We start from the raw sequence: 12,656 nt of genomic DNA on the forward strand, positions 1-12,656 counted from the left end.
AACAACTTTACAAGAAAAAAAAACAAGCAACCCAATTAAAAAATGGGCAAAAGAGCTAAATAGGCATTTCTCTAAAGAAGATATGCAAATGGCCAACAGACATATGAAAAAATGCTCAACATCACTCAGCATTCGGGAAATGCAAATCAAAACCACACTGAGATACCATCTCACCCTAGTTAGGATGGCTAACATCCAAAAGACTGTGAACAATAAATGCTGGCAAGGTTGCGGAGAAAAGGGAATTCTCATACATTGCTGGTGGGACTGCAAAATGGTGCAGCCTCTATGGAAAATGGTATGGAGGTTCCGCAAACAATTGCAGGTAGATCGATCATATGACCCAGCTATCCCACTCCTGGGAATATACCCAGAGGAATGGAAATCATCAAGTTGAAGGTATACCTGTTTCCTAATGTTCATTGCAGCACTCTTTACAATAGCTAAGAGTTGGAACCAGCCCAAATGTCCATCTTCAGATGAGTGGACATGGAAAATGTGGTACATACACAATGGAATACTACTATGCTATAAAAAAGAATGAAACACTGCCATTTGCATTGATATGGATGGATCTAGAGAGAATTATATTAAGTGAAACAAGTCAGGTGCAGAAAGAGAAATATCACATATTCTCACTTATTTGTGAGAGCTAAAAATAAATAAATCCACAAAAAACCGGGGGGGGGGGGGGAGAAGAAGACATAACAATTACAGTTCCTTGAAGTTGATACGACAAGCATACCGAAAGGACATTTTTGGGAGGGAGGGGGCAGAGAGACGAGGGAGGGAGGTTTTGGTTTTTGGCTACAATAATCAACCACATTGTATATTGACAAAATAAAAAAAAAAAGAGGCAATCTCATTAGTAAATAGGTATAATAGTAAGAGAGTTATTAACTTTTCTTGGTAGTGATTTTTGACCTTTTGTTGAAGAGGTACTTTGAAAATTCTCAAATGCCAGGGTGAAGATTTCTTAAACTAATTATAATTATATGCCACTTTTTCTTTATAATCTTACATGCCTATCTTAAATTACATATGATCACTGTTTCAAGTACAAAATCAGTAATAGCACATTTTGAAGAATAAGAGTTCTAAAGGCTGTTTGTATGATCACAAAACCCACAAGTTCACCAGTATACATGTCACTTTTCATGTTACCATTCAGCTTTTGAGCTCTCCTTATTGCTCAGTCTCAGAAGACTAGCTTTTTATTACCTAGTCACATTCTTTGGTAGTAACTCCAAGGGCCATTGTGTGGGATATTTTAAAGACTGTCTTACATGTAGCATACTTTAAAAAATAATTCTAATTGATTAATTGAACAGATATTTATTGAATAATTTCTAGGCTCTGAACAAAACAGATAAAAATCCTGGTTCTCATGCACATTATAATCTAGTTGCAATGTAATGAGGGGAATTTGGGGGAGACAAAGAACAAACAAAATAAGTAAAATATATACTGCATTAGAAGGTATGAAGTGGAGGCAGGGTTGTAATTCTAAATAGGTTGCTCAGGGAAGTCATCACTGAGAAAGTAACATGTATATAAAGAAGGGAGGTAGGTAGTTAACCATATGGATTTCTTGGGGTTGAACATTTCAGACAGAGAAGGCCCTGAGGTGGGAGCATACCTGGTTTATTTGAGGAACAGTGAGGAGGCTAGTAAAACTGTTACAGAGTGAGCAAGGCAGAGAGTAATAGAAAATGAGATCAGAGAATTAATGAGGAACCAGGAAGAGGAGGAGGCTGCCTTGTAGGCCACTGTAATGACCCTGGTCTTCACACTGAGGTTGGGCAATGGGGAGTTACTGTATGATTTTGAGAAGAATAGGATGGGAATTGGCTTACATTTTTATAAGCCTGGCTGCTGCGAAAGGTGCACTGAAATAGAGGGCAAGGGCGCAGCAGAGAGATTTACCCAGTTGGCTTTGAGCCAACTGGTAGCTATCAAGGCCATGAAGATTTTGGCCTAAGCAATTGGAATGAAGAAGTTACCATTAATAGGGATTAGAAACATTGAGAACTTAGTTTTAGTCACTGAAAGTTTGGGATGCCTGTTAGATGTCTAAGTGGAATTGGAGAGTGCAGCTGTGTTTACAAGACTGGAATTCTAGGAAGAGATTGGTGCTGAAGATATAACTGAGGCATCATCAGCACATAAGTATTTAAAACCACGGGACTGGATGAGATTACGAAGGGTAGTGAGTACAGACAGAGAAAAGTAGACATCCCATGAGGGCTAAGCCCTGCAACCAAAGGCATTTCAACTCTAAGAGTTGGAAATATGTGGAGGACCCAGGAAAAGACTGATACGGAATGGCCAGAGAGGTAGGAGGAAAAGCAGGAGTGAAGCAAAGTGCTTCAAGGAAGAGGGAGTGATTGTGTCAGGTGCTACTGTTACATCACTAAGATGGGAACTGAGAATGACAAGTAGGGTTAACATTGTGAAGGTCATTTAATGATTGGTACTGCCTTTAAAGACAGGCAAGAGGGACCTTTACCCCAGGTACTGCTCTGGCTCTCTTTAAGCCATGTCCCTTCCCAGAGAGGGAGGAGTTCAAAGGGCCAAACACGTGCCCACTTAGAGTCTTCAGTTCCCTTTCTACACCATGTCACTGGTCATCTGGGACTCTGGAGTTTCCTGTCCAAATATCCTCAACTCAGCTTCCAAGGCCTGTTCTCTAGGCCTTCCTGCTTGAGAGCAGAGGCACCATAGCTACGCATATGCCTAGACCCAAGTGGGGGCCTGCTGGTGGGGGGTGGATAAGGTGGCTGATATGGGTGGAACCTGGATGTTGGGCTGGGGTGTCATGTGTGTGCAGGTGAGGCTACTGGAGACAGAACTACAGGAGAAGAAAAGGGCACTCGGCCAAGGGCCAGTTGTTGTACAGTGCCATATTCCATCAAAAACATCAAGCAATACAGAATTCATAAGCTAAAGCCTGGCCTTCAGTGTCATTATGAATATTCACTTGAGCGATATAGGAGGATAGGACGTATTTTATTTAACACTTTATTAGCTTGATTTACACTTTAACAATTTAAATAGGGAGTGTTTGGGTCTCTTGCCCAAAGCTCTGCAAATGCTTTTGATGGCCTGTTGTGGAGCTTGCCAGCAGCAGTTATGTAACATGTGGGGCCAAAAGCCTCACTGGACTGGGTTAAAAAGAAAATGGGAGAAGAAAAATTGTTGACACTCAATAAAATGTTTTCCAGCATTTCTTGTAAAGGGAATGAAAGAAATGGTAAGGTGGCTGGGTTTCTTTCTTTTGTCTTGTTTCATTATCTTCTAAGGTGGGAAAAATAACAGCCAGGCTATTTGTACTCTAAAAAAAGGGATTGTATTAGTTTGCTAGGGCTACCATAACAAAATACCACAGAGTGTGTGGCTTAAAAAACAGAAATTTATCTTCTCACAGTCTGGAGGCTAGAAGTCCATGATCAAGGTGTTGGCCAGTTTGTTTTCTCCTGGGGCCTGTCTGCTGGGTTTGTAGGTGGCTGGCTGCCTTCTTGCTGTGTCCTCACATGGCCTTTTCTTTGTGGCATGCATCTGGTGTCTCTCAGTTCCTTAATTTCTTCTTCTTATAAGGACAGCAGTCAGACTGGATTATGGTCTACCCTAATGCCCTTTTAACTTAATTATATCTTTAAAGGCCCTATGTCCTAATACAGTCACGTTCTGAAGTAATGGTGGTTAGGGCCTCAACGTACACATTTTGGGTAGACACAATTAAGTCCATAACAGGGACCTCAAATATTCTAGAACATGCATTTGTGGTACTCGTACCATCTCTGAAATGTCTGTTGCTTTTCAAAAAATTTGGCTCTAGTGCTTGCTACACCAGTTCAATTCTGACCTCGCAGAAGTAATGTAGCCTTTCAGGGAATGGCCACTAATTAATGGTAAGTTTAGTGACGTACAGGTTACTAAGATAGCTATGGACAGAAGAGGGGACTTAATCATGATGAGATTTTAATTTTTGACTGGATTTGAAATGAACTGGGATCAAAACAGTGCTATGTTAGAAAGAGGTTTGCTGTCCACGTTCATATTTTTAAAATTTTGATAGCTTGCAACCAAAATATTTTATATCATAACAAATTCTAGATGCTCGTAATTTCTCAATTAAAATATAAACATTAATTTATTAGTATCATTAGTACTTAATCAGTGTACATATTTCTGAGTTTGTTTCATAACTTTTTACATTTTGCTGAAATTAGGTTTTAAAACAAGGTCTATACATGGGCTCTTGGTTTAGGTGTCTTAAATGTCTTATTATCTTATTCCTTCTCTTTTATATTTACCTTGCAATTTACTCATCCAGGGAATCAGGTGATTTCTAGATTTTGCTGATTGTATCCCATGGTGTGTGGTTTCACATGTGCCATCTCGTATATTTCCTGTAAGCTCATAGTATATTCTACAGTTTGATCACATTGTGGGTGCATGATACTTTATTGGCAATGTTATGTTTTTACATTAGGAGACAAGTATAATCTGGTTTTCTCTTTCTGTGATGTTAGATTGTAGGCATTGATGCTTGATTCTTTGTGTATTTTTTCATTTTCAGAAGGTCCTCCAAATGAGAACATGTATTTGTTCTTGTATTTTTTTCTGGTTTTTTTTTTTTTTTCTTACTTATAGTATTACTGCATACTTGTGGATTTAAATATGTTTGATGTATTGCAATCCATTTTGTTATTATGCTATTGATATTCAGATCACCCCATCTTTGGACATTGAGAGCCCCTTCAGTTTGGCTCCCAAGCCCCTTTGGCATGGTCTTTCCAGGATGACAATATGTTCCAGTCTCATCTTAAATATTTCCTTCCTTGGACCTACAGTTGGCCATCTTTTCATAGTAGAATGGGAAAAATGAAGCAAAATACATTTAAAGTTTGAGGGTGATGATTATTTTAAAGAAAGCCAAGCCATTTAAAAAGTTCTTTGAAATATGTTTTCTTATAGAAAAACAGAAAAAATAGGTTTGTGTTTTTGTTATCTTTGTATACTTATCTTTGAAAACCAGATAATATTGTTTGAAAAATTTTTTAATAATCAAAATCTCATTTTCAGAATACCAGAAACTATACTAAAGTAGTCAAACGTTTCTTCATAAAATTATTTTTACATCACATATATGTATGGTGTGTGAATTTCTGAGCCTATTTCAAAAGAGATTTATCTTTTAGTCCACAGTTATACCCGAGGAAAGCTGAATACTTTCTGTTCATTCTGTCTTTTCTTTTTAATCCCATTCTTGTACATCTTTTTTTACTCTATAGTACAGGCTTCCTCTTTGGTTGAAAATGAAAAGTTAGGTATGTTGTCATGCCTTGTCAAAATAAGTCAACCTAGTAATAGTACCCAAGATGTAGAGAGAGATGTGAGTTATATATCAAATACTGTTTTTTATACTTTTATTCTTTTGCCTTCACATTATTAAGTTGTGAAGAAATAGTATCATAATAGCCTCTTGACCAAATCATAGACAGTAATGATTCTTTTGATAAGTGGTAGGACATTGTTAAGTTCTGCTGTTTAGATTGAGCCTGTCTGTTGTAAGGATGTCAGAGTTGGTCAGATTGCTCTTGATTATATTAATTGTTTCTTGTTTATGTTTGAAACTATGTAGTTAGATTGATTTTGGCTTAATTTCCTTTATTTTATTAAAGTTTTCTCTACTGCTGTGAAGTCCACTGAATTCCTTTAAATGTTGAATAATATATGTGTTTGGCAAGTGGAAACACTTCAATATTTTATCGTTTTCTAAACTAATAGTACAGTCTTCAAGTCATTGTCTGTGCAGTAATACCTTAAATGTTTATTTGGGAATATCACTAATACAGATAACTTTCCAATCTCCAAGCATGTCCAAGAATCCGGTTTCTTATTTTGTATTAATGAAACTTTTCTAATTTTATTGGAGTGATTTTATGACACATAGATTTAGGGATAATTTCTCCTTTTCTTGTCATCTTAAATATGCTGTAGCAGGCAGAATTCCAAGATGGCCTTCAAGATAATTGCCCCACTTTACTCTCATGATTAGATTTTCTTGTATAGAAAGGGAGTTCTTCTATAAACCTGACCTAATCAAGTGAACCCTTAATAGGGACCTGACTCTCGGAATAAAAGATTAAACCGATGGAATCTTTTTTTAGAAAATAAACTGCTTTGTTGAAATACACTATATAAAATTCACTCATTGTAATAGGTACAAATTAATGAGTTTTAGTACATTTATAAAGTTGTATAGCCATCACCATACTTAACTTTTAGAACATTGCTACCACCTCAAAAATTCCCCATCTGCTTATTTGCAGATTGGTAGAATCTTATATTCTCTTTAAAAAATTCTATTAGAACTTGGTGGGTTATCCTTTGATATATTATTAGGTTCAATTTGTTGTGTTTCACATTTTTCAGCTCTTTTTATTAGAAAGTTCATTCCATAGGTATCTTTTTGAGTTTCCCTATTATCAGACTTTGATTAGCTTTCTATATTCCATATTTTTTCGTCTCTGGAGCCAGTTGTTTAAATAGTTAAAGTATTTGATTATGGTTTTGAAAGTACCAGTGTAGATTAATGTTCACTACTATAATTTAGAAATTTGTCTATTAGGTTTTTATTTATATTTTTTGTTTCGCTTGTCATCTCCTTTTATACTTAAGATTTATGAGAGCTATGTCTCTTTCATCTTTGTGTATTACTCCTAGTTTATTAACTTTACAATATTTTAATTTCCTATTCCTTATGTTCTTTTCATTTTCAGAATTTTCTTTCTCTAATTTTCTATTTATATTTTTATTTTCTTAATTTTTAAAGTGTCTGTATGTATGGCTTTCTCTTTAACCCAATTATAATTGTGGAAAGAATTTTTTAAAATCTCTTTTAAAGAAGATTTAAGAGAATCTGTAGGTGATGGGAGGAATATTTAGTTTAAAGTGCAGTCATTAATTTTCATAATAGAGAGGGCTGCTTGTATAATTTTTACATTTTGAAATTTATTCTTTTTTTCCTCTTTTCTATTTTTTTAAATTTATTTTTTAATTTGTGTCCACAAAAGAAGTCTTAATTCATTTAAACAGACTAAGATCATAGAAAATATGTTTTCTGACCACAATAACAGAAAGAAATTTAGAAAATTTACAAGTGTGTGGAAATTAAGCAGTATTCTCCTAAATAAACAATGGGTGAAAAGAAAAATCACAGGGAAACTAGACAGTACATTGAGATAAAAATCATAGTGCAGCATATCAAAATTTATAGGATGCTTTATACTTGTAAACACCTATATTAAAATTAAGAAAACTCTCAAATCGGTAACGTACACTTATACCTTAACAAAATAGAAAAAGGAGAGCAAACTAAACCAAAAGCAAGTGTAAGTAAGAAATTCCAAATATTACAACAGAAATATATGAAATAGGGAATAAAAAACAATAGAGAAAAATCAACACAAACGAAATTTGATTCTTTATAAAGATCAACAAAATTTGCAAACTTTTATCTAGACTGACCAAGAAAAAATGAGAGAAGACCAAAATTACTAAAATCTGAAATAAAGCAGGGGCATCATTACATTGTCATTATGGTTTTTTGTGGTGGTATGATATAGTTTCTTCCTCTTTCTCTTTTGCATTTTTGTTTTACCAGTGGTTTTTGTTCTTTCTTGTGTATTCATGGCAGTGATTATTGTTTTTTGGAATCCAGATGTAGGGCTTCCTTGAGGATTTCTTGTAGGCCTCGTTGTGTGGTGGTGAACTCCTGCAGTTTTTGTCTGTCTCAAAAATACACTATTTTCCCCTTGTTTCTGAAGGATAGCCTTGCTGGGTATAGTATTCTTGCCTGGCGGGGTTTTTTTCCTTTTAGTATTTTGAATATATCATCCCATTTGCTTCTGGCTTGTAGAGTTTCTTTTGAAAAGTCTGCTGTTAGTTCAATAGGGACTCCCTTATGAGTGACTTGATGCTTTTCTCTTGCTTCTTTTAAGATTCTCTCTTTGTCTTTGAACTTGGCCAGTTTGACTATAATGTGTCTTGGAGAGGATCTTTTTGGGTTGAATCAATTTGGGGATCTTTGAGCCTCTTGGATCTGAAGGGCTGTGTCTCTCTCTATACCTGGGTAGTTTTCTGTTATTTTGTTGAGTATGTTTTCAATGCCTTTTTCTTTCTCCTCCCCTTCTGAACACCTATGATTTGAATGTTTGTGCCCTTAAGGTTGTCTGCTAGCTCTCTTAGATTTTCTCCATTTTTTAAAAATTCTTTTTTTCCTTTTTTTTTTTTTGTCCACTTGTGTTATTTTGAAAAGACTATCTTTAAGATCATAAATTCTTTGTTCTGCTTGTTCTTGACTGCTGCTTAAGTTCTCGGTGTTTTTTTTCATTGAGTGATTCTTTCAGTTCTACGAGTTCTGCTTAATTCTTTTTTAAGGTATTAATCGCTTTGAAAATTTCCTCCTTCACATCCTGGATTTTTTTTTCTTGTTTCATTGTGTTGTCTAATTGAGTCTTCTTGTACCTCAGTGAGTTTCCTTCAGATTGTTGCTTGGAATTCCTTTTCAGTCATTTCAAGGGTTTCCAGCTCTAAAGGGTCTGGTATTGAAAATTACTGTATTTTTTTGGGGGTGTCATATTGTCTTGGGTTTTCATATTTCTAGTATCTCTACATTGATGTCTGGTCATCTGGTAGAGCAGTTGCTTCTTCTGTTACTCTGGAGTGGATTTTGAGGAGAGAGATGCCCTCTTCTTTTTCAGTCTCTGCTGGTGACTCTCTTTATGTCTATACTGGCAAGTGTCTGGTTTGCCACCTGCTTGGTGGCTGTGACTGTGGCTACTCCTGTGGCATTGAGCTGCTTTTGGAGCAGCCTTGGCTGTGGTAGTGGCTGTGGTGGCCCACCTGTGCAGAAGTGGTGTTTTCTCTTGCCTGCTTCTGGGTGGAGGAGATGCTGCCCTCAACTCCTACCTAGGACCCTGGGCATTGCTCTCTTGACTGCTTCTGGGTGGAGGGGGCTACTGCCCTTGGCTCCTGCCTAGGACCCCAGGCATTGCTCTCTTGCCCGCTTCCAGACGGATGGGGCTGCCCTCGACTCCTGCAAAGGACCATGGGTATTGCTCTCTTCTGAAGTTTATCCTGACTTTCTTTGTGACCTTGTACATTTTCAGCTGGTTGGTAATGTTCCATAGTTACTCTAGAAGGTGTGCCTCTGTAAGTTACCAACTATACTATATATTAAGTTGATCTGAGTATTTTTTAACCTCTACGTCCTTTTCTGTTATTTTGTTTTCTTGTTTCCTGATTAGTAGGATGCTGAAGTCTTCCACCTTCTGTTGATTTCCTTCATTATTTAAAATATTTTTATGTAAACCTTCATAACTTAAATCTTTTGTGTAACAGAAGTATTGTAAAAGGTGCACGTTGTACCTTTATGACTTAATCTAGCCATTTATTTTTAACTTTTGTCTTCCCCTGCCTTTTTTTTTGGTTTAGGAGTTCTTTGTAACTAACATATAATTGGATAACTATCTATCTGTCTATTTATTTTACCTAACACAAAACTAGATGTTCGTGACTTTTTTTTAAAATGGGAGCTTAATTAATTTCTATTATCATCAAAATCGATGCACATAGTCTTAAACTTGCTTTCTTGCCATTCTCTTTATATTCTCTCCATTTCTCTCTTGATTATGATTTGAGTCCTATTGTGTTTGATGATTTGGAAGGCAAATATTTTTAATGTTTAATGTTACTAATGGTTAGCTTTAATATTATCAAATATTTATTTAAAACTCTTTCTCTAACTATTGAAGACAATAACAAGGTGTAACCTCTGATTCTGTGATTCCCCGAGAAACTTTGCACAATTCCTTGCCATATCCTAAGTCTCCAGAATTGGTTAAATTTTAGCTTTTATATACAACTTGCTATTGTACTTTTTATTTTATTTTATTTTTCCCCTTTGTCTTTTTTACTGACCGGTAACAGGATTGCAACCCTCGGTGTCGCGCCCGTACCGGGGACCGGCAATGGGATCGCAACCCTCGGTGTTGCGCCCGCACCGCGCTCAGCCAGTGAGCGGGAACCGGTCTCCACATGGGATCCGAACGCTCGGTGGGAGCGCCACCGCGCTCCCAAGCAGTGCACTCTCCAGTGCGCCACCGGGCCGGCCCGCTATTGTACTTTTTAAAGGACAGTATAGTTTTTATTCCTTAGAGAATATTTTTTATATTCAGTATAATTTTGTTTGTAGTAGTTATTTTGTGTTAGCTTATTTTGATGTATCAGCTTTCTCATCAAGTTATTTAGTTTGGTACATGTGTCTCTTATCTGAAATACCTTTTAAAGCTTAAGGAATAAAATAGTACAGGTGCTACTCAGTCAATGAAACTTTCCCTATTTGGGAACAATTTTATTTTGAAAAAGATAATATGTTTTACAAGATTAAATATATGCTGCTTTGATGGCAGTGATGTATATGGGTGTATTAAAATTTTTCACTGAAAAAAAGAGAAGCTTTCGGACTTATCAACACATTTTTCAAACATATAGATCCCTACAGGAAAACACAGCAGTCTTCATAGAATATATGCTGCTTTGAAGAACCAAAACTGTGGAAGGAGATTACTTTTTGGAACCTCCTCTGCATTGCAGTACCTAATTCACATCATTCTTCTTAAGTTCCCGGCATGTATATCTTCTCCACATATTTATCCCTCTGTAAATTTTGTTTGAGGGTAATAACACCTGCTGGGCTTACGCATGTTTTTGGAACTTTCCATACTCGAGCTGAAAAGAATGTTATAGCCCAGGTCACAAATGCTTGGCAGATGTGCACTGAATTTCTCCACCTTAATGCAGTCCAGGGCGATGGGACTTTGTTACATTTTCATTAGCAGTGATAAAACCAGGGATCATTATTTTCCTAATTAGCCATTAATAACAGTTAACTCTGTAAAAGGATCACAGTTTCAGAGTTTGGAGGAAATATTCTTGACAGTGAAATCTAGTGAAAAGTAAACCGGCTCCTTATATTTTCTAAAATATGCTCATCTTATTGATATTATTACTACCACTCATGCCAGATACTTCCTTTTATTTTGTCTGTTTTGTTCTAATTCTGATGCCTAAACAATATAATATTCTAATGGGAATAAACTTTACAAATTAGAGAGTGAATTATAATAATTTTTAAATAAACAAAGTCCTGAAGTATCTAAAGACTGACAGTAAGAAATCTCATTGCATCAGTTATAGAAAAAGCTTTTTTTATAATACGTGTTACAGATGCCCAGACAAATCAATGCAAACAGATCCATTTTTCTTAGGTCTTTAAATGCTTAAGCCACCACCCAGCCTTTGCAATGTCTCTCGGTTGTAGCTGGGAATTTCAGGTGAGGTTTACAATTTCTGAGTTGGTCATACTACCCCAAATGATCCATTGGATGTGGCTGAAAATGCCAGTTTGAAAATATATTCATGGGATTAGGAATGAACAGTTCTTTGCCTGAAATCTTGTGGTTTAGCTTTAGTACTTACTATAGTCAGTCCATTTCTTTGAAATATTGAGCTGTCTGACAGTTTAAAATCCTAAGTTTCCTTTAAACTTGAGCACGGCTTTAGAAGAAAAGGGCTAATGTGAGGGTGGATTTTATGTAAGGCTCTCTGAAGAGAATTCTCTGAAGTGCCTTTGCTGGCAGGTTACTGGGGAGGCTAGCAAGCTGCCTTTTCTCAGGCCTTCTTGGGTTTTGCCCTTAGCCTAGATCAACATTTAGTAAGATAATTTACGTCAGGGCGTCAGTGAAGTCTGTTGTTGGGCTTTGTTAAAGTAATAATTTTCCTTTCATGAAGAAGCATGAAAAGGGCCCAAGTGCTGTGTCCAGGTTTTGTGAAGCCAGTTGGATACTGGGAAAAGTCTTGACGCTTTGCTCTTATACCCTTAATTCCCAGCAGGGTATATTTGTCATCTAAGCTGAAAAACTAATTTTTATAAACATCTTCTGATCAAACTCTTTTTTAGTACGATTCCTTTTCCTTGTGAATGTAGTTGGGTACCACAAATGTATTATAAAAATATGTGGAGAATGCTCCTATACTGCAGAATCATTACTTCCATGTTAAATGTAAAATCCAGACTGGCACTCAGAGTTAAAATGAAGAGAGCGACAGGCAGTAAGATGTGGGTTTTGGTCTCTTGCCTGATACTCAGCACATCATTTGTTCTCTTTGTTTCTTCATCCATACATTGGAGGTAGTTCTACCTGTCCTTACTTACCTTAGAGAACCAGTGGGTAAGAGTTCTGATACTGCTTATGAATTACAGAGCCCACACTGCACACAGATTTTATTATCAGTATAACTATAATGTAACAACAGGGGATTTTGAACTTGAAAATGTATCATAATTATCAAAGGCATGTAATGAAGAATGATGGCTAGGTAAACTTTGAAGGCATATTTAAAAAAATAAATATAGAAAGAAAGAGACCACATTGGAGGAGATAAGATCTGAGTTTCAAAAAACATTTTGACCTCAGAAGCACAGAGAAGGTGAGGGTGAACATTCCAGACAGAGGGAATCTAGTATGAAAAAGTACAGGGCAGGAATGGACATGGAATGTTCAGGAAATGGAGAGAAGGTAATT

The 12,656-nt window shown here is 36.3% G+C and overlaps 1 protein-coding gene across 1 annotated transcript in view; it reads left to right on the top strand.

Moving 5' to 3' along the window:
• The window catches only part of LOC103596115 (autism susceptibility gene 2 protein-like), a gene marked incomplete at both ends in the record, with an annotated part of 245,104 nt that overhangs the window by 214,558 nt on the left and 17,890 nt on the right, over positions 1-12,656 (top strand). The window lies entirely within an intron of this gene.

Source organism: Galeopterus variegatus, unplaced genomic scaffold (genome assembly GCF_000696425.1).
Source record: "Galeopterus variegatus unplaced genomic scaffold, G_variegatus-3.0.2 Scaffold1938, whole genome shotgun sequence".
NCBI lineage: Eukaryota > Metazoa > Chordata > Mammalia > Dermoptera > Cynocephalidae > Galeopterus > Galeopterus variegatus.